The following is a 23,215-nucleotide window of genomic DNA, read 5'->3' on the forward strand; positions in this document are numbered from 1 at the left end:
CTTGCGCTTCGGGTAGCTCTTTGTCTGGTGACTAGCGCCATGTTTATCTGCGCTGTTGAGTACTTTGCTCCATCTCATTCTGAGTGCGTCCTCTGCTGTTTTGAGCTTCCGCCATTGCTTCTTCAAACTTCTTGTCATGGTGACGAGCCTTTTATGAAGATTCGTATGCTCTGGTGATGTGAGATCGTCTTCGCCGGGGATGGGTTGCTTGTCCAGTTCATGTCCGGCTGGCTGCTTGGTGACGTGTGCGTCGTCCACTACTTCGCCCTGCTCTAGGGCCTTGTCCGTATGGGTGCCGTTTTTATCGAGCCGGTCTTCGGGCGGCGCTTGCGTCGCTGTTTTGGTTGTTTGTTGGGGGAGTTGTCCTTCGCCACGTCCCGTTTTCCCTCATTGTCGCTTCCTTTTGGTGTATCCACCATGTATACGTCGTGAGTTGGGGTGGCTTTCCAGTGCCCGGTGGGCGCTGGTTCTTGGTCGTCTCCGGCATCGTCGTCCATACCGTCGATGTCTTCGGAGTCGTAGTCTAGCATGTCGGTTAGATCAGCGACAGCGGCTACCAAGTGGGTGGTGGGTGGGCTTTGAATTTCTTCGTCGTCCGCATCCCAACCGTCCTGACCGCAGTCCGGCCAGGGCTCTCCTGATAACGAGAGATACTTTAGCGAACTCAAGATGTCGCCGAAAGGTGAGTATTGAAAGATGTCTGCTGCTGTGAACTCCATGATCGGCGCCCAATCGGATTCGATCGGAGGGGGCGCGGGGGGTTCGGAGTCCGGCGAGGAGTCCGACACCTCGGAGTCACGAGCTTTATGAGGGACGAGGTCAGTGTTCGGCTCTATCACCGTAGAGGTTGCAGCCCCCGAGGCGATGTCTAGCCATTCGTCCTCGATCTGCGCAGCCGGCTCCAAATTGAAGATTGGAGCGGGTTCTAGTGCGGCCTCCAGGGTACTGTCCGGCTGCAGAGCTAGATCATGCTTGCCGTGACAGTGCGGCACGCTCGGCTGTGGCTCGAATCCGTCGAGGATCAAGTCCCCGCGGATGTCCGCCGTGAAGTTTAAACTTCCAAATCTGACCTGACGGCCAGGGGCGTAGCTTTCGATCTGCTCCAGATGGCCAAGTGAATTGGCCCGCAGTGCAAAGCCGCCGAATACGAAGATCTGTCCGGGGAGAAAGGCCTCACCCTGGGCCGCATCGTTGATGATGGTCGAAGTAGCCATCGAGCCTATCGGTGACGACACAGAGGAACTGTCAATGAAAGCACCAATGACGGTGTCAAAACCGGCGGATCTCGGGTAGGGGGTCCCGAACTGTGCGTCTAGGCGGATGGTAACAGGAGACAAGGGACACGATGTTTTACCCAGGTTCGGGCCCTCTTGATGGAGGTAAAACCCTACGTCCTGCTTGATTAATATTGATGATGTGTGTTACAAGAGTGGACTACCACGAGATCAAGGAGGCTAAACCCTAGAAGCTAGCCTATGGTATGATTGTTGTTCGTCCTATGGACTAAAACCATCCGGTTTATATAGACACCGGAGAGGGCTAGGGTTACACAGAGTCGGTTACAATGGTAGGAGATCTACATATCCGTATCGCCAAGCTTGCCTTCCACGCCAAGGAAAGTCCCATCCGGACACGGGACGAAGTCTTCAATCTTGTATCTTCATAGTCTTGGAGTCCGGCCAATGATGATAGTTCGGCTATCCGGACACCCCCTAGTCCGGAACTCCCTCAACGTGTGAATACATAGACCATAATATGTCCCTAGTAAGCCTCTAGTTGACTAGCTCGTTGATCAATAGATAGTCATGGTTTCCTGACCATGGACATTAGATGTCGTTGATAACGGGATCACATCATTAGGAGAATGATGTGATGGACAAGACCCAATCCTAAGCATAGCACAAGATCGTGTAGTTCGTTTTGCTAGAGCTTTTCCAATGTCAAGTATCTTTTCCTTAGACCATGAGATCGTGTAACTCCCGGATACCGTAGGAGTGCTTTGGGTGTACCAAACATCACAACGTAACTGGGTGACTATAAAGGTGCACTACAGGTATCTCCGAAAGTGTCTGTTGGGTTGACACAGATCGAGACTGGGATTTGTCACTCCGTATGAATGAGAGGTATCTCTGGGCCCACTCGGTAATGCATCGTCATAATGAGCTCAAAGTTACCAAGTGTTTGGTCACGGGATCATGCATTACGGTACGAGTAAAGTGACTTGCCGGTAACGAGACTGAACGAGGTATTGGGATACCGACGATCGAGTCTCGGGCAAGTAACGTACCGTTTGACAAAGGGAATTGAATACGGGGTTGATTGAATCCTCGACATCGTGGTTCATCCGATGAGATCATCGAGGAGCATGTGGGAGCCAACATGGGTATCCAGATCCCGCTGTTGGTTATTGACCGGAGAGCCGTCTCGGTCATGTCTGCGTGTCTCCCGAACCCGTAGGGTCTACACACTTAAGGTTCGGTGACGCTAGGGTTATTAGGAAGACTTGTATGTGATTACCGAATGTTGTTCGGAGTCCGGATGAGATCCCGGACGTCACGAGGAGTTCCGGAATGGTTCGGAGGTGAAGATTTATATATGGGAAGTTGTCATACGGTCACCGAAAAGTTTCGGGGGCATATCGATATTGTACCGGGGCCACCGAAGGGGTTCCGGGGGTCCACCGGGAGGGGCCACCTCTCTCGGTGGGCCTCATGGGCTGTAAGGGGCAGGGAACCAGCCCCTGAAGGGCTGGGCCCCCCCTTGGGCCCATGCGCCTAGGGTTTGGGGGGAAACCCTAGTGGGGGCGCCCCCCTTGCTTGGGGGGCAAGCCCCCTCCCTTGGCCGCCGCCCCCCCTCTAGATCTCATCTAGAGGGGGCCGGCCCCCTTCCCCCTTCCCCTATAAATAGAGGGGTGAGGGGAGGGCTGCACACAACATCCAAGGCGCAGCCCCTCCCCTCCCCAACACCTCTCCTCCTTCGTTAAGTGCTTGGCGAAGCCCTGTCGGAGTACTGCCTCCTCACCATCACCACGCCGTCGTGCTGCTGCTGGAGCCTTTCTTCCTCAACCTCTCCTTCCCCCTTGCTGGATCAAGAAGGAGGAGACGTCATCCGCTCCGTACGTGTGTTGAACGCGGAGGTGCTGTCCGTTCGGCACTTGGTCATCGGTGATTTGGATCAGGGCGAGTACGACTCCATCATCCCCGTTCTCTTGAACGATTCCGCACGCGATCTACAAGTGGTATGTAGATGCATCTCTCTCCTATCACTCGTTACTTAGATGAACTCATAGATGGATCTTGGTGAAACCGTAGGAAATTTTTTTATTTTCTGTAACGTTCCCCAACAGTGGTATACTTGTCCCTCGCAATAATGTAATGATGAGGGTATTGACGATTGAGAGGAGTGGCGCCTAACCATTAATCCTCCTAGAAACACACATTTGAGCCATCCTCAATGTCGAACGTCCAAAAGAAAAGAAATCCCAGCTTACATTCATAAGGCTTGCTCAACAGCGTGAGTCTCACATTTTCCATTCTACTCTTTGGAAGAGAGTTTTAAGCTTGAAAGTTTCTTGAAGATGCCAATGAAAAGTTTCATTATTTTGGTTGGTTTGAAGGGAATTAAAGGGGACCGAAGGGATTAAATCCCCTGTAAGTCAAAATCCTCTCCTATCCCTTGGAGAAGGAATTAACCTAACAGACCCTAAAGAGGATTATATAATCTATTCCCTCCGTTCGGAAATACTTGTCGCAAAAATGAATGTATCTAAATATATTTTAGTTCTAGATATATCAATTTCTGAGACAAGTAATTCCGAACGAAGGGAGTAGGATAGACCACCCATCATGCACAAAATGTGGTATCAACCCAGAAATTTGAGCTGCCAGCTTTCCTCTTTCAGCAATAAAAATTGTCAACACGCCAAGGATAATACTGAAAAGGATTGGGAAAAGAATGTCTCCTTGACGGGGTCTTTTTTGTTTGGAAGTATGCCCTAGCAATTTGTAACAAAATCATTCTTTTTTCAGTTCCCACTTGTAGTATTTAAGGTGTGTGATTGGCTGCGCTGTGCCTATGCATTGACATACTACCCGGAAAATAAATATTCAGCACAATTTATTTAGTGATGGTTCGTAGTTAAGGTTTTCGTTAGCAGCTGCCTGGGTCTGTTTGGAAGGCCACAAACTCACACCATGCAACAACCAAATGTTCAGATCGAGGTTTTTTTATTTCAAGAAATGAAGGGCCTCCGTCTTGGCGCCACAAAGCTATCTAATCAACACACAAGAATTGAAGGTTTCCATGTCTATAAATGGTGGAAGCTGCAAGAACAACTAACGTAGCTAGCTAGGAGCTCGAAAATGGGTATGGGTCGCCAAAGACCAAGACCAAGCGGAGTGGCCGTGACGGCGGCTATAGTTGCTCTCCAGCTTCTCCTTCCGAAAACATATAATAGAACACCTGCACCCAGGCCCTCCCTATCTAGCCATCCATTCTATGCATCGCGATTCGTGCAAACAAATTTTTCTTTTTTGTTTCTCTCACATAAAACATGTTTTGAAGTTTAAACCTTTGCAGCATGGCAAAGCCTTCTATCTAGAATCTAGGATAAATCGCTCAGATTTTTTTGTCAAACATAAATATACAAATTATGATTTTCTAGCTCAGATTTTTTTGTCAAACATAAATATACAAATTATGATTTTCTACATTAGAAAATCATAATTTGTATATTTATGTTTGACAAAAAAATCTGAGCGATTTATCCTAGATTCTAGATAGAAAACTTTGCCATGCTGCAAAGGTTTAAAGTTCAAGACATGTTCTATGCGAGAGAAACAAAAAAGAGAAAATTTCATATAAAAAGTTAGTTGTGTTGCACAGATCTTAAAGCAATATTGGACACCCAGGATAGCAGGGCCCGGGTGTAGATGTTCTAAAAATCCACGTCCCTTCTCCTTCTCCCCGCGCCCGCCTCGTCGCAGGCGCACGTCCTCCTGCTTCGTTACATGAACCGCGCCAGGCCACTCATCACCAAGGTCGTCAGGGATTTCTTGCAGAACCGCGCCGCCGAGGGCGTGACGGACATCTTCCGGCAATAGCCAAAGGACGAGAGCGGCGACGTCCCGGTGCCGGCGGGCCAAGACGCGCAGCCGCAGGCTCAGCTGGGCAGTGCGGCGGTCGAGACCGCCGGCCTCATCGTCTTCGACCTCGCCGTCGGGACGCGGACCATCTCCGGCGTCATGGACATCTCCTCCCAGCTCGTCTGGACGCAATGCGTGCAGACGCCCACCAACCTGCAGCCCAGAGAGTCTGGGGGAGGCTCCTTCTCGTGGCTCCCCTGCGCCAGCCCGGCGTGCCAGCGCGTGCTTAGCCGGACCTGCATCCTCGACAGCGACGGCTGCAGCTACGTCGTGTTGGAACCGCCACTGCCTTAGCCCTAGCTCTCCTCTCTCTCTCTCTCTCACTCAGCTCACTGTCGCCTGCCGTGGCTCGATCAGAGAAAGGAGGAGGAAGATCAGACAAGTGGTGGACACGGTAGTTTTTCTGGCGCTCGAACGCCCCCTCGTTTCCTCGAGCACGAACTCGACCAAGTCATCTGTTACAACGATCACCCCGCGGCTTTATACCCCGAGCCGGCGCACTGGGCATGCACCCACGCCTCCACTCGCCCCTGATTTCGCCCGCGCTCTCCGTGCTCTGACCGCGCCCACGCTGAGCCCCGACGCCCACGTTCACGACCAGCACCAACGGCTCGCGCCCGATCAGGCCGCCAACGGCACGCCAACAGACCCAACACGCTACCCTGATGCACGGACACGCCCGTGCACCCAACGCACGCACACACGCACACCCCACTCCTTGGACCCGACGCTCCCAGCAAGTCCAGCGCGCGCCCATACCACACTTGACGTGCCCGGCTCGTCGCCGTGGCTTATTCGCCCATCATTCACGCCCTAAGCCGCGGCTCAGAGCAGCTCGGCGTCCTCGACGTCGCCGTCCACCAGCAGTGCTCGCCCCGCCGCCAGCTCCTTCCGCAGCAGGGGGCACTCCCTTTTGAAGTGCCCTCTGACGCCGCACTTGTAGCACTTGCCACGACGATTGTCCCTACCGCCTGATGCCGTGCTCGCCGCGCCGTCGTCGTCATCGTCGTCCCGCGCACCTCCCTGACGCCGTTCCCGAGTTCGCCACCGCGCCGCCGTGTACATCAGCTGCCTGTCCGTGCGCTCGCCGCCCGCCTGCCCGCTACGTCGAAGCCGCTCGTCGAACGCCTTCAGGCGGCCCAGCACGTCCTCGAACAACAGCGAGTCCAGGCCGCAGAACTGCTCCATTCCGGCGACGGCGGCGTACAGGCGATCCAGCACCGAGTCCAAGAGCTTCTTCACCATCGCCGAGTTCTCCAGCGTCGAGCCCAGCGCCGCGTAGCGCGCCGCCATGCCACCGAGCCTGCCGGCAAACGCATCCAAGGTCTCGCTCTCTGTCATGGGCAGGAGCTCAAACTCCCCCCGGAGCGTGCCCAGCCGCGCCGCGCGCACGCGGTCAGCGCCCACAAACCTCGCCTTCAGGCTCGCCCACACCTCCGCGGCAGTTTTCTTCGCCGCCACCTGCAGCGGCAGGTCCTCCGCGAGTGCGCCGAGCAGGTACACCCTCGTCGGCTTGTCCTTCTTCGCGATCACAGCGGCCGCCGCGGCTGCCGGCATGACCACCGCCCCCCACAGCCCGGCCGCATCAAGGTTTGCCTCCACCTTGATCGACCAGGCCGTGTAATTCTCTCCGGTGAGCAACTGCACCTGCGGCGGCAACGCACCGCCCGCTCCGCCGGTGTTCCGGACGATCGACATCGCCGGCGCGCCCTGGTCTGCACAAGGCTATGATGCCAATTGTTGGAACCGCCACTGCCTAGCCCTAACTCTCCTCTCTCTCTCTCTCACTCAGCTCACTGTCGCCTGCCGTGGCTCGATCAGAGAAAGGAGGAGGAAGAAGATCAGACAAGTGGTGGACACGGTAGTTTTTCTGGTGCTCGAACGCCCCCTTGTTTCCTCGAGCACGAACTCGACCAAGTCATCTATTACAACGATCACCCGCGGCTTTATACCCCGAGTCGGCGCACTGGGCACACACCCACGCCTCCACTCGCCCCTGATTTCGCCCGCGCTCTCCGTGCTTTGTCCGCGCCCACACCGAGCCCCGACGCCCGCGTCACACGGCCAGCCCCAACGGCTCACGCCCGATCAGGCCGCCAATGGCACGCCAACAGACCCAACACGCTACCCTGGTGCACGGACACGCTCGTGCACCCAACGCACGCACACACACACGCCCTACTCTTCGGACCCGACGCTCCCGGCAAGTCCAGCGCGCGCCCATACCCGCACTTGACGTGCCCGGCTCGTCGCCATGGCTTATTCGCCCATCACGTCGCCACGTACGGCAGCGACGCCACCGCCTACACGTCCGGCTACCTGGTCACCGACACCTTCACCTTCGGGAACACGTCTGTACCCGGCATGGTGCTGGGCTGCAGCGCCGTGAGCATGGTCGACCTCTCCCTTGCCGGTGCGTCCAGCGTCATCGGCTTTGGCAGAGGGCCCCTCTCCCTCGTGTCGCAGCTCAACCTCTCAAGGTTCTCCTACTTCCTCGCGACCGACGACTCCGACAGCTCCGAGACCGTCATCCGTCTGGGCGACGACGCCGTGCCGCGGACCAGTGGCAGCCGCTCCACGCCGCTACTCAGAAGCACCATGTACACCGACATGTACTACGTCAGGCTCACCGGCATCCAGGTCGACGGCAAGGCCCTGAGCAGCATCCCGGTGGGAGCGTTCGAGCTCCAGGCGGACCGCAGACGGCTTTGGCGGGGTGTTCCTGAGCACGACGGTGCCCGTGACGTACCTCGAGGAGGCCGCTTACAGCATGGTGAGGTGGGCACTGGTGACCAGGATCCATTCGCAGGGGGTGAGTCCATTCGACAGGCAGGACCTCGAGCACCTGTGCTACTTGTCGGCGTCCTTTGTTAACGTGAAGGTCCCAAGGCTGACGTTGGTGTTTGACGGCGTGGAAACGACGATGGAGCTCAGGCCGGAGAACTACTTCTTCAAGGATGGCGCCGCCGGAGGGCTAGTGTGCCTGACCATACTGCCGTCGAGGGGCGGATCGGTCCTGGGAAGCCTGCTGCAGACGGGCAGGAACATGATCTACGACATTGCACTAGTAAAAAAAGGGTCAAATGTGAGACACATTAGTCCCGGTTTGTAATAGAACCGGCACTAATGTGTCCATTAGTGCCGGTTCCAACGGCTAGACGGGAGGATCTCTTTAGTACCGGTTCGTGGCAAACCTTTAGCACTGGTTCGTGCCACGAACCGGCACTAAAGAAAGTGGTGGCAGGATGTTGTCAGAGTGGGGCCCTTCCAGCACCTTTAGTACCGGTTCGTGGCACGAACCGGTACTAAAGGTCGTCCTATATAAACCCTTCGTCCACCCGCACTCTGTTCTTCCCCCTTTCCCCTTTCCCCTCTCCCTCTCCTCTGTTCTTCCCTTCTTCCTCTCGAGTTCATCACAAAATTTGCCCCAAATTTGTCAAGATTTGCAGGCCCCCATCCATTCAAATGATCACCAAGGTTAGCAACTTTGTCCTTTCATCTCTCATTGCTAGATTAGCTCTTGCATTGGTTTATATAGTGATTAATTGTGGGTTTTAGTAATTTGGGAGGAATTATATGTGGTAGTATTTGATTTATATGCAATTTGAGGTCAAAACAACACTTAGTTTGCATATGTAGGTGTGGTTTACTTAGTGCCTTCTAAATCTCCGTCGTAACCACCGTCGATCGCCCGCACCGTCCCGTCGCCGGCACCACCTTGTGGTGAGCCTCTTGTTCATAAAATTTTATATAAAAAATTGATGTTTGTGTGATTTGGATATATAGTTACTCGTATAATAATTATCTTACCCGTACGTTGTTTGTTATACATAGTGCCATGGTTTTGATATCCGTCCCCGTCAGCCCTCGTCCTTGTTATGATTCGGATGTGGTATATTCTCTTTTAAAACTATTTTTTGCATTTCGTGTTTATGACAAATTATGCCCATCAAGTTGACATAGATATTTTTATCTAGGAGGTATGTGAACCGAAAATTCCAACCGACCCTATTGTCGAGAGGTTAAATTTAGTTGAAAGAGAAAACGAGTACTTGAAATAAAAATTGAAAAGAATTGAGGGGGAGAAGATGGAATTGGAGTTGCATGTTGCCGATGTCGTCGATGATCACAAGATCAAGATGGAGAAAATGCGCTTGAAGATTAGAAAGATTAGAAAATATGCCATCGATAGTGAGGCTTGGTATCATTATGCTGTTGGATCAATTGTTACCTTAGTTGCGATCTTTATCACATTTGTTGTTGCATTTAAATGCTTTAGCTAGATAGTTATTTGTTTGTTGCATTTAAGTGTTGTATGAACTTTATGTATGAACTTGTATTAATTTGGTCTATTCGGTGTTGTGTAATGAAGATGAGCCGGCAATGGATGTACGATGACTGATGCTCTCCCCAGTTCGTTGAGGGCGTGCATACTTTTCTGCTTGCGGCTGAGGCAAACAAGCGGGCGGATGGTTTTATGCCTTGTCCATGTGCTGGCTGTAAGAATGGTCGCAATTACTCTACGTCAAGAACCATTCACGTCCACCTGTTTGAGTCCGGTTTCATGCCCCACTATAATGTTTGGACCAAGCACGGAGAAAGAGGGGTTATGATGGAAGACAATGAAGAAGAAGAGGACGACGACAGCTATCCTGGCCATGGGTTCCCTGAATACGATGATACAACAATGGGGGAAGAAGCTGAGCCGGTAATGCAGGAAGAAGCTGAGCCGGCAATGCGGGAATAAGCTGAAGAAGAGGCATCAGATGAGCCTGTTGATGATCTAGGTCGGGCCATTGCCGATGCAAAGAGAAACTGCGCAAGTGATTTGGAGAAGAAGAAGTTGTAGCGCATGTTAGAGGATCACAAAAAAATGTTGTACCCGAATTGCGTAGGTGACAAGAAAAAGCTGGGCACCACACTGGAATTGCTGCAATGGAAGGCAGAGAATGATGTATCTAACAAGGGATTTGGAAAGTTGCTGGTAATGATAAAGGATATGCTTCCAAAGGACAACGAATTGCCCGAGAGTACGTACGAAGCAAAGAAGACTGTCTGCCCTCTAGGGTTAGAGGTGCAGAAGATACATGCATGCCCTAATGATTGCATCCTCTACCGCGGTGAGTACGAGGATTTAAACGCTTGCCCGGTATGTGGTGCATTGCGCTATAAGATCAGCCGCGATGACCCTGGTGATGTCGAGGGTGAGCGCCCCAGGAAGAAGATTCCTGCCAAGGTGATGTGGTATTCTCCTATAATACCAGGTTGAAACATTTGTTCCAAAACAAAGAGCATGCCAAGGTGATGCGATGGCACAGCTAAGACCGTAAAAAAGACGGAAAGTTGAGAGTACCCGCTGACGGGTCGCAGTGGAGAAAAATCGAAAGAAAGTACGGGAAGGAGTTTGCAGATGACGCAAGGAGCGTATGGTTTGGTCTAAGCGCAGATGACATTAATCCTTTTGGGGAGCAGAGCAGCAACCATAGCACCTAGCCTGTGACTCTATGTTTGTATAACCTTCCTCCTTGGTTGTGCATGAAGCGGAAGTTCATTATGATGCCAGTGCTCATCCAAGGCCCTAAGCAACCCGGCAACGACATTGATGTGTACCTAAGGCCATTAGTTGAAGAACTCTTACAACTATGGAATGGAACAGGTGTACGTGCGTGGGATGAGCACATGGGGGAAGAATTTGACCTAAAGGCGTTGCTGTTTGTGACCATCAATGATTGGCCTGCTCTCAGGAACCTTTCAGGACAGACAAACAAGGGATACCGCGGATGCACACACTGTTTGGATGATACCGACAGTATATATTTGAATAGTTGTAAGAAGAATGTGTACCTGGGACATCGTCGATTTCTTCCGAGCAGGCATCCCGCAAGAAAGAAAGGCAATCATTTCAAAGGTGAGGCGGATCACCGGACGAAGCCTCGCCACCGTAGTGGTGCTGATCTACATGATATGGTCAAGGATTTGAAGGTGATATTTGGAAAGGGTCCTGGCGGACAACCTGTTCTGAAGGATGCTGACGGACGCGCACCCATGTCGAAGAAGAAATGTATATTTTGGGACCTGCCATATTGGAAAGACCTAGAGGTCCGCTCCGCAATCGACGTGATGCACGTGACGAAGAATCTTTGCGTGACCCTGCTTGGCTTCTTGGGTGTGTATGGGAAGACAAAAGATACATCTGAGGCACGGGAGGACCAGCAACGTATGCACGGAGAAGACGACATACATCAGGGTCATGCAAGCTACGCTCTTACCAAAGAAGAGAAGTAAATCTTCTTACCAACAACACGTGATAGTACGCGCGCCCAATATTATTGTGGGCAAACAGTTTACGTTCCCGAGGTGGACAATGTGATAATAACCAAGGACCATATAATGCAGGCTGAAGTTCTCAACATCACTGTTGGACAACTCCTCGAGATCGAGCCCATGCCTGTGCTTAGAGAGGATGAAATAAAACGGAAATATGTCCGGGGCCAACCTTTGGTCGAGCCAGACAAGGTCAAGAACCTCCCAACGAGAATGTAGGAATTGCATCAATGGTACATGAACATTACCAAGATTTCAGATCGATTGTCCCTCATGGTGAATGTCAAGGAGGAGCATTACTTTCATGAGAAAGCTCTGTTCGTTGAGTATTCTGAACTGTTTCAGTTATACAATCAAGACGCACTCGACAAATCTATCGCCAGTTGCTATTGTCTGTAAGTGATTTCTTTCTATAATTTAAGTCTCAAGCTAGCTGTAGTGATCCTTTTGATCAATCATTACCTGTAATTATCCTTACTATATTCTTTTCTGTGGTATTATGCAGGATGAAGATGTATGAAATGAGAAAGGTGGACACTTTGGCATTGGGTTCATTGACCCAAACACCGTTAATGAATACACATGGTTAATAAATCCACATCATCAAAAGGATGTAGAGGACAACATGCTAGAGTTTTTGAAGCGCCTCAAATACAATGAAGATATACTACTTCCTTACAACTTCCAGTGAGTCACACTGTCTTGTACTACAAATTCTCTGTTTTTGCCTACTAGCTAGCTACATGTTTTTGCTTACATATGCCCGTTTAATTAAGACATGCAAACGTATGTGCATGCAGATTTCACTGGATCTTGTGTATCATTAAAGTTGACGCCGGAACAGTTGAAATACTGGACTCACTACTCAAAGAAAATACTGACTATAACATCTTGTTTGGGATAGTCAACAGGTAATTTCAATCATTATTAACTATATATCTCGGTCTATTTAGTTCGCCATTTCATGATATGAACTATTTAATAACCCCTTTATTCATTTTCTTTGTCGGCGAACAGGGCTTGGGCAAGGTTCATCAGCATCACGGAAGGCGAATGGAAAAAAAAGCTTAAATGGTTTCAACCCAAGGTAAGTAATTAAGTAGTACTAGCTAGCTAGCTAGCTGCCATCTCTTTAATTATCATGATTGATTAATTATTATCTGATCAAATTCCGTTCTCGTAAAGGCCTTGAAGCAGGCGCAGGGGACTGATCTTTGTGCATTCTGCGTTTGCGAGAACATTCGCATGATGGCGTCCAAAAGGAGCAGATCTCAAAGACAGGAATGAGTACGCTTGTCAGAACACTATTCACAATTTTTACACCATTATCGATATCTAGTCACACAACTAATACACATGCATATTGATCTCCTTCTTAACAGTTCAGAGAGGTGCGGGAGAAGCTCCTAGAAACGGAGCGCGTAGAAGCACTTCAAGAGGAAATAGCGGGATTTTTGTTCGACCAGGTCATAAATCCGAAGAGAGAATACTATTACCCGCTACTGCCCCCATGAAAACCACTTCCAATTGTCATCGTGCTCTGAAGGCACCAATTAGGCTAATGTCACTGGTTCTGAAGGCAACATGCACATGTAGGAGAAATTGTATATAGCTATACATGTGTATATGTGTGAATTAATTAATATGGTGGTTTGTGAGACATTGATGATATATATATATGCATGATTGGTTCTACTAGAAATTCTATATATATATATATATATGCATAACGTGTACAATCTGTAGTATCGTAAAATACCAGCAAACGAAAAAGAATTAAAATGGAAACACAAAATCAAATGAAAAAGAAATCATAAAACTAAAAACCCCCCAAACCTTATAGTATCGGTTGGTCTTACCAACCGGTACTAAAGGGCTCCAGGCCTCCGGAGCTGGCTCGTGCAACGTGGTTGCCCTTTAGCACCGGTTCGTGCTGAACCGGTACTAAGAGGGAGGGGGGGCTTTAGTGCCCACACTTTAGTGCCGGTTATGGAACCGGCACTAAAGGGCCTTACGAACCGGTGCTATTGTCCGGTTCTGCACTAGTGTTGGTGCCGGACGGCTGACGTTCAAGACCGCCAAGGCGCCGCCGTCGGAGGCTCCTTCTCCGATTGAAAGGAAGGAGGATGTTTCTCCGAAAGAGAAGAAGACCGCGGAGGCTCCGGCGCTGTCGGTGCGGCTGTGGCAGTGGCTGTCGAAGTTGTCACTGGTGATGAAGATAGTTATTGTAGCCATCATTGGGGCAGCGGTGGTGTTTGCCTGGCGTACTTATACAGCTCGCCAGAATGCATTGCCACGGCCAGCTGGACGTCCTGAACAGTGAAGGTCATGGTACATTGCTTCAAGATTCATGCTACCCTTTTGCATTTTCAATCCTCCACCTTAATCACCCAGCGTCGATGTAGTGCACCATTAATTAAGGATGTGACGACTCGATCCTTACTCACTTGTCACCGTATCAAGATCAAGATACGACGCGCCACTAAGGGGGTGACTGCCCAACCGTTGCCCATTTGACACTACACCAGGGTTTCGATATGGCGCGTCGCTAAGAGGGTTATGTCCCAATGATGTTTTTCTGGGTTTCATCTTCATAAGAGTGGCTGAGTTTTGACATTGGCTTGCCAAGCTTGTCACAATTCCCTACTCCATTAACCGGGCTTGGGATGACCGATTATGTTGAGACATCATAGGCGGAGTTGGGCTGAGCCTGAAAAAGCTGAACATTTTGAAATGTTTTCGTAATCCAGATAAAAAAATTTCATGGGGAAAACATTCACGAAGTCTAGACACGGACACACGGTGGCATCTGCACCATGAAAAATGGATGGTCTTCATCTCGACACGAAAGAGCCACCTTCTCCCAAGCGGGAATATTGTCATGTAGAATCTTCACTTCTTTCGGGAGGATATCGTAAAAATTCCTCGGTATGATGGGTTCACGAGGAATATGGACGAGCCGCAGTGGAGGATGAGGAGGACGAGCCTCTGCTTTGGTTAGATCCCGAGGATTTGTTAATTTGACCTTCGTCTTCTAAACCGGTTTCTCAGTGCCCCATAAATCTTTCTTGTTAGTAGCATCCTGCTTAGTACTGGGCCCACAATATCACCTACTCACCTTTTAACACATCTCCGGCCACATTGCACAGTGTATTCGGAGTCAACACTGGTAGGGAGGGTCGTTGCTTGTGAATGTAATTATCTGGAGGCATCTCAAATAATACACCCTCCTGGCAACCAGCTGGAGTAGACATGAGATAGTCATGATTAAAAATCGAATCAGCGTCCACCTACTCCACCTTGTCGTCCATGGATGAGTAGCCATCGATCCTTAGGACCTTTATGTTTGGTTGGACCCAAAGGATATGGTCCGCGTGTAGCGAAAGCAAGCGGGGTAACCGACGGCGAGGCCATTTCATCTGGGATGTCACGCCCAAATAAGTTAGATCCATAAACCACCTCAGGGGCGATATCCAGCAATCGAAGAGTTTCATCTTTTGTGTGTCATCTGGCAATCGAAGAGTTTCATCTTATGTGGGTCCGCCCGCCCCTTCAGGTTGTTCTACCTTAACCACGTGAACCTGAAACATGTCAGTTGGCAAATGCACATTGTGCATCACTTTCTGTTTCGGTTGTATGATTAAGCATGTTGCAACTTATAAGTTGGTCTGCTAGACCCTCCACTAGAGTGGCGGGACTAAATTTCACACCCCCTTGTCATGCATGAATGGGCCATATGGGACCCTGGGATTTTCCCTAGGAATTATTGAAAATAATAATGCACTAGAATTTAATAATTTCAACACTCAGCAAACATGGGAGTAAGAAGTGTTATTCCTATATTGAAAGAGGATCATTGTATGTTGTCTTGAAATTTTGACACCAAAACTGCGAAGAAGCCTTGAACACCAAAACCGCAAAGCCTTGACAATTTCCGAGTTGCATGTATTGCATGAAGATTTTAGCGATTTGCATCCTGAGACTACCAATGCAAGACTTCCACATTATTTCCAAATTTGCTTTGTATAGGAACAATAGTAAGAACACAACATGTTATAATCTGAATTACTGTAACTTTAACATGCCATTGTAGCCATCATATATATTTACCCGTTGAAGAAGATATGTACTTATAATACTATGAAATTCAAGTCATTCCCAAGCATTCTTGTTGTCAGTATTAGTAATATGTAAAAACTGTTATTCTTTAAAAGTAAATAGAACAAACAGAAGGTATGACTAAGCTTTCAGACATATAAAGATATGTTGTCCATTTGCAAATAACTACAGGAGAAGGGAAAAAGTAATACATATGTTCTGGATGCTCTCAATGTAGGCCTTGAATTGTCATTTTTTCTGTGAGTAATATCTAAGCATTAAAGTTTTGGCAGCAAAAATTGAACGGGTTTACATGAAGAAGAGAAACATGATCTTTTCTCTGTAAATAACTCCTACCTCCGTCCTAACTTATTAGCCCCCTAGTATTCAGGGTCATATTTTGACCATGATTTCAACTAATAAAATATAACTTATACATAGCAAAAATTATATTATCAAAAATATGTTCAAATACAAATCCAATTATATAATTTTTGGTGACATGCATTAAAATTTTGTTAGCTAAATTTGTGGACGAAGTAGGCACAAAATACGAAAAAGACCAATAAACCAGGATGGAGGTAGTAATACTCAACTAACCAGCAATTGGCTGCACTGTCAGGTTAGAGTACTAGGCACTATCTACATGGATCGAGAATTGTCCGGGTCCAGGCCTTAATGAGGAGGGGGATTTGTGGTGCCGGACTGGTGACTGTCGGGTTAGAGGACAAGTCCCATGTTCAGCAAGAGAGGATAAGAGAACTATGCAGATGTTGCCCACCAAGAGTGCCCTTAAGCCAAGAGTATGTTGGGGATGGTGAAATTTGAGAGAAGGGCATGCTTTACATGGCCGATGTGAACCATCAACGTCGTCATCACCATCGCAATGGTGGAGTAGGGACTGGAGGTAGAGGTGTGGTTGACGATGAAGGATTCAGGCGACGGAGGACGCCACGCCCTAATGGTAAACTGCACCTCCTTGTCTGGCAAAATTGAACTGCGAGTCACTCCATGTTTGTCGTCGGTAATGGGGATGGGAGAGGAGGTGACACCGGTTGCAGATTTTTTTCATCTCCAGGTGATGGATGTAGGTTGACCAGACGAGTGCGTCGTCGACATCGACGGTTAAGGAAAATATGGAAGGAGGCTGGTTGTGGCGGTGCTGCAGGGAATTTCCTATTTCTCGCATTTTCTGGCAAATAGTCGACCATACGCATACCTGATAGATAGAATGAGGCCCACCTACTAGGCATGCGAGACACCAGTTTTGTGAACCTTCTGAAGGTTCATGACCGGTTCTGGGAACCTTCTAGAATGTTCCTAAACAATTATTTTTTCTTTATTTTTCTATTTTTGTTTTGTTTTGATTTTGATTTTTCTTATTTTTCTTTTCTGTTGTTTTTCTGTTTCTTCTTTTCTTTAAATTCATAATTTCAAAAAAATGTTCCACTTTCAAATTTTATTTAGATTTTCAGAACACGTTAGCATTTAAAAAAAATCATGTCTTCAAAAATCTGTTGACAAATTTTAGAAAATGTTCAGATATTTGAAATTGTTCATAAATTTCAAAAATTATTCACATTTTAAAAAATAGCTCAGATTTTTTAAAAAGTTTTCCTCTTTACAATTTTTTATGTTTTTAAAATTCATAATTTTAAATGCCTAGAATTTCAAAAATTGTCATACTGTCTAAATTTCTTCAGATTTTCAAAAAATGTTCGCGTTTTTAAATAATGTTCAATATTTTGAAAATATCGGTGTTTTTAAAGTTTGTTCACAAATTTAATATTGTTGAAATGTTCAAAAATTGTTTTGATTTTCAAAATTCGTTCAGTTTACAAAAACCATTCAGACTTAAAAAAAAGCAAAAAAAATGAAGAAATGTTCAAAAAAGTTCTAAATTTTTTTGATCTGTCGCAGGAGATATTTCTTTTAATATTTCGTGGTGTTCACAATCACCAGCGCCCATGAGCTCCAATGGCTAGCAACAACAATTCGGCGGCTAGAGGTCCCAAATTCGATCACAAGGGGGTGCTCAACTTTTTTGGGCATTTTTATAATGCACAGTTGCGCCACAACGACCCGGGCGATACAACGTCGAGCTTGCCTGTAAGGGGGCGTTTGGTTCAAGGGCGAAGTTGGGCTGGCTGGTGATATCCCCAGCCACCTGGTTAGGGATAATCACGTTTGGTTGTTTGGTTGTATGGGATTGGTTGTGTTGGATAGCCATTTTTTGTTGTTTGGCCGGAAGGATGAGAAGTGGATAGATTCTTGTAATGACACACTTTGTTCAATCAGTTCATTACAATTATTCTGCCCATCCATTAGCGTTTTGCAGAGGCTGCAGTAGTGTAGGCTTATATTTATCTAAGTGCTATCAAAAGGACATCAAAGGGGAACACCAGCATCAAACACACGCACACATCAGATCGGGACTGCATTGCTGATTCTATTCGTTGGCTCGGTGCTCCTCCGTGCTAGCTGCAGAGAAATGGAAATATGCTTCAGATCGGGAAGAAACTGGGATCAAGCTACACTGTCCATGAAAGTTTGCAGAGAAATGAAAGAGGGAAAAGTGGAGGCCACAGCGAGCTGCCGGCACCACGGCGCTTGAGCACCGACATAACCCTCCGCTGGCGCCTTCGTTCTCCGGCTCCACGGTGCTTCCATTCCCCGTCGTTGCCTTCCGCTGTCGTGGGGAGGGGTCAGAATAGAGACATGTATCTTTGCATGTGGGGAGGTGAAAGAGGAAAACGCTTCGACGCGGGCGGGGTGGCTGCCCTCGTCCGCCAGTTTCTCGCGGCTATCAGCAGACAACGGATGCCTTTGGAGCGGAAGTTCAGGCTATGGCTGGAGCGATCGCCCTTGCTGCTGACATCGGCGTAGTTCGGGCTACCTTTGAGACTGATAGTCAACTGCTGGTGGAAGCGCTTGATGTTCGGAAGATCGATTCCTCGCCGTATGCTGTCATTCTTGAAGATATCAAGCTACAGTTAAAACTCTGGTTTGCTAAACATAGTGTACGAGCATGCAACCGGAGCGAGAACAAGGTAGCACATGAGTTGGGCCAAATCGGCCGTATGTGTTTAGCTGAGATATGTATGCACTGGGAGAATGATGTACCGCCCTTAGTGGCTGCTCATGTGTTGGGCGATCTGCCTACACACCGTTAATCTATAAAGCTTTGCTTGCTTTCAAAAAAAAACTTTTCGGTCGAATATTCCCTAAATTGGATTATCCCCAGCCATCGCATCCTTCCTTCCAAACGTATGGTATCCTTCGGAAATCTGGCTATCCCTATCCCACCCACCGAGGGATAGCCTAAGAACCAAACACCACCTAAACGGGCTAGCCCAATCGGGCGCTGTCCCCTATGCGGCGTGCGGCAATCGTGCGCAACGTGCTGCGTGTAGGAGCTCCAAGCACCTAGTTACTTGCTTGATGGGCTTCGTGCAGGCTCCAGGCCCGTTAACCACAATGCGTCAATTTTTCTACGAGAATAGCCAGCCTCAGTACATCTAGCTCACTTTTTTTTGATGGTAATAGAGTTTTATTCCACAAGCATAGGGTTACAATCGAGAGGCAAAAGTTCCTCCACACACGGTGGTCCTCGACCCAGCCATACAACAGTAGTATGTTCCGTACGACTGTACGTAGCCAGACGATCTGCTACCCTATTTTGCATACGGCTAATTTTCATAGGAATAAAAGTTCTACCATAAGATGACGAATCTCATTAACAAGATGCCCATAGGCCGATCTAGTTAAGCTAGTACCAGATAATGCGGAAAGAGCTGTCGATGAGTCAGACTGGACGATGATGGCATGCTCACAATGCTGGATCGCTATCGCCATGCCCTGCATTAGTGCATGTAGTTCCGCCTCGAGTGCGTCATTGCAGTTGAAGATGTATCGATAAGCAGCAAAGATAACACTTCCATCATGCCTCTGTAGTACCATACCTGCTGCAGCTGACCCATCCGCCTGGGAGAAGGATCCATCTACTGATAAAGAAGCTTGGCCCGACGGAGGAGGCGGCCATGGAGGGGCCTGCGAAACCACCTTCGCGACCAGACGTTGCTCCTGCACCATAGGCATTTTGCCCTTGATGATTTCGTCCGTTGAGAATCTCCTGGCCAGGTCCAACGATTGCATGTAGCTCTGTAAATATAACACCGTCGACGGAATCGGTGGCACCTCCGTCCCATGCATTAAATCGTTTCGGAGCGACCGTAGACGCCACAACAACATGATCACACAGTCCTTCATGAAATCATCACAATTTGCAAGGACGTTTAGCAACCAGTCTTTCCCCGTGTCTAGCAGCTCTTCCTGCCGGGGTAGTTTCCATACCGCCCTCATTTGTGCCCAAACCTCTTGAGCATAATCACATGCAACGAGCGCATGGAAACTAGTATCTTCTTCCTTGGCACATAATGAACAAAAATCTCTCTTTGAAACGTGCCGATATTTCTTGCATACATTAGTAGCCAGAGTCCCAGAGACTACCTTCCAGGCTAAGATTTTCATTTTTAGCGGCACTCTAGCATTCCAAATACATTTCCAAACAAGCCTTTGTCCGGTTGGGTGAGTACTGGACGCTCCCACCATGTCTTGGACCTTGCCTAGCGTGGCCAAACGGTAGGCACTACGGACCGTGAACTGTCCGTTCCTTTCTGGGAACCAAGCTAGGAAGTCTTGCCCGTTTCTCGGTGAGGTGCGTATTTTCAAAATCTCACATACATCCAGATCCCAAAAGTGTTCCCGCAGGAGCTGCTCCTTCCAAGCACCATGCTCATCAATAAGTCTGCTACCCAATGTAGGCGGCAATTTCCTTTGGGCGTGACCGGACGTAGATTATGGCCTCGTGGAATCCAGGCATCTCTCCATGTTTTGATTAACGAACCATCCCCCACACGCCAAATGATCCCTTTCTTCACAAGCTCAAGACCATGGACAATTCCTTTCCATACTGCAGAAGAAGTAGCAGGGAACACCGTGTCTAGGAGATTTTCGTGGGGGAAATATCTAGCTCTGAGTAATCTTGCGCATAAGCTTTGAGGGCAGTCCAGCAAACGCCAAGCCTGCTTTGCAAGCAGGGCCTGGTTAAAAGCTCGCATATCACGGAAACCCATGCCTCCCATAGCCTTGGGGAGCATCATTTTTTCCCAGCTTAGCCATGCCATCTTCCTTTTTCCCTTCTCCACTCCCCACCAGTACTGTCACGTCATCCGTGTTAACTCATCACACACAGAAGCTGGCAATTTGAAGACGCTCATAACATACGTAGGAATGGCCTGCGCGACCGCCTTGACGAGGATTTCCTTATTACCCACAGACATATATTGTTCGCTCCAGTCTATTAATCGCTTCCGCAGGCGCTCCTGTAGTGTTTCAAACCTTTCTTTATGCATTCTTCCCTCAGGAACCGGCAACCCCAAATATTTTGGATCAAACACCTGCTGAGTTATATCCAAAAGGCCCTTCACCTCATCCGCCACCGCCGCATCACAATTGTCCGAAAACAGGATGGAACACTTCTCAGGGTTGATAAGTTGACCCGTTGCTGCAGTATAAGTGTTCAACAAACCCTTGACAATGCTAGCTTGCTGGCCAGACGCCTCAAAGAGCAACATTGTGTCGTCCGCAAAAAGCAAGTGGGATATGATTGGTGCACCCCGACAAATACTCACACCCCGCAAGTCACCATCCGCAACAGACTTGGAGATAAGAGCAGACAGAGCATCGGCGACAAAAAGGAAAAGAAAAGGAGACAATGGATCACCTTGTCGCAAGCCCCACGACGGGGAAAACACCTCAAGTAATTTCCCGTTGAGCTTCACTGAATATTTTACCGACTTAATGCATGCCATAATCCATCCTATCAAAATGCCAGAAAAACCCCACTTCACTAGGGCCTTCTCGAAAAAAATCCCAATCCACGCGGTCATAGGCCTTTGACAGATCAAGCTTGAAAGCACATGCTGCAGGACTATTGTGCTTAATGGACTGGATGTGATGGATGCATTCAAAAGCTATGATAGAGTTATCGAAAATCAACCTCCCTGGAATGAAGGCACTTTGGTTCTCGGATATGAGGTCTGCCAAGAGAGGTCGAAGACGATTCACCAAACACTTGGACACAATTTTGTAAATCACATTGCACAAACTTATTGGCCGAAAGTCCTTAAGAACTTTAGGGAAAGGCACCTTTGGGATCAGCACAATGGCAGTATCATTCACACCCTCTGGCACGACTCCTGATTTGAAGAACTCCAACACCGCCGCCGTGATTTCATCCTTCATGACCCCTCAGTTGCGTTGATAGTATCTAGCCGGGAAGCCGTCTGTGCCTGGTGCCTTCAGTGGACCTATCTAGAACAGCGCATTGGCCACCTCCTCCTCGGAAAAAGGTGCACATAGAGTGTCATTCATCTGTTGGGATACTTTGGGCAATATATGCTCAAGGACTGAATCCGGAGCCAGGGTTGGGTCCTTAGTAAACACTTCCTTAAAGTACTACGTGGCCATCAACTCCATATCGGTGGGGACTGAGCACCACGTCCCGTCGTCTCGCCGTAGGCGCTGGATATGGTTCCGCCGTGCCCGCCATACTGCTCGCCGGTGAAGGTAAGAGGTATTTCTGTCCCCCTCCTTAAGCCACGTGATTTGTGACCGCTGCAGCCAGAGCATCTCCTCCCGATACAAAAGCTCATCCAGCTTGTACATTTTTTGACGTATGGTGTCTCTAGCTGCGCCATGAAGTTGCATATCCGCCAACTCAGCCCGAAGCTTTTCAATCTTCGTAATCACATGCCCAAACTTCTCCTTGCTCCAAGCCCGTAGCTTATTCATCATCTCTTTCATAGTGTCCCGTACAGCACCAAGGTGACCTTGCGGTTTACTCTTACGCCAAGATTCAGCAATCACCTCTCCAAGTCCAGGATGCCTCTCCCACATAATCTCATATCGCGGGCTTATCTTTGTCCGCCTAGGCTCCTCATGTGCAAGCCTAATCATCAGCGGGACATGGTCTGAACATGAAGTAGCAATGTGTGTGACCTGCGCAAACGGGAACAAATCCCGCAGTGCCTCGTCGGCGCATGCCCTGTCCAGTCTTACCCGCACATTCCGATCTCCCATTTGCCCGTTGTCATAAGTAAACGGGGTTCCTGAGAAGCCCAAGTCCATGAGCTCGCAAATCTCCAAACAATCACGGAAAAGCAGCATTTGATTTTCAGATCGTTGCGACCGTGAAAAGTGTTCATGTTGCCACATTGCCTCATTGAAGTCCCCACATACTAGCCACGGATCTGACGACACCGCATGGAGATTTGAAAGAGCACTCCACCTACGATGACGGTGGTCCACCCGTGGTTCTCCATACACAAAGGTAGTTCTCCAAGTCTTGTCATTAGCTCCATCCACAATTCTCACATCAATATAACGTGCACAAGAGTCCAGCACCGTTACTTGCACATTTTCATCCCAATACAGCGCTAGCCCCCACTTAGACCTTCGCTTGACACACCAGCAAAACCTTTCATTTGCAATCTCCACTTCAGTTTCTCCATCTTACTTGAGGCATGACGAGTTTCTGACAGAAAAATCAGCCCCAGGGAATTGGCTTTTGCGAGGGCCAAAACCTC

At 48.7% G+C, this 23,215-nt stretch overlaps 1 pseudogene; it reads left to right on the plus strand.

Annotated features, from left to right (window-relative positions):
• Positions 1-6,699: 6,699 nt before the first annotated feature.
• Positions 6,700-13,791, plus strand: LOC119292858 (annotated as a pseudogene).
• Positions 13,792-23,215: the final 9,424 nt, after the last annotated feature.

Source organism: Triticum dicoccoides, chromosome 4B (genome assembly GCF_002162155.2).
Source record: "Triticum dicoccoides isolate Atlit2015 ecotype Zavitan chromosome 4B, WEW_v2.0, whole genome shotgun sequence".
Lineage (NCBI taxonomy): Eukaryota > Viridiplantae > Streptophyta > Magnoliopsida > Poales > Poaceae > Triticum > Triticum dicoccoides.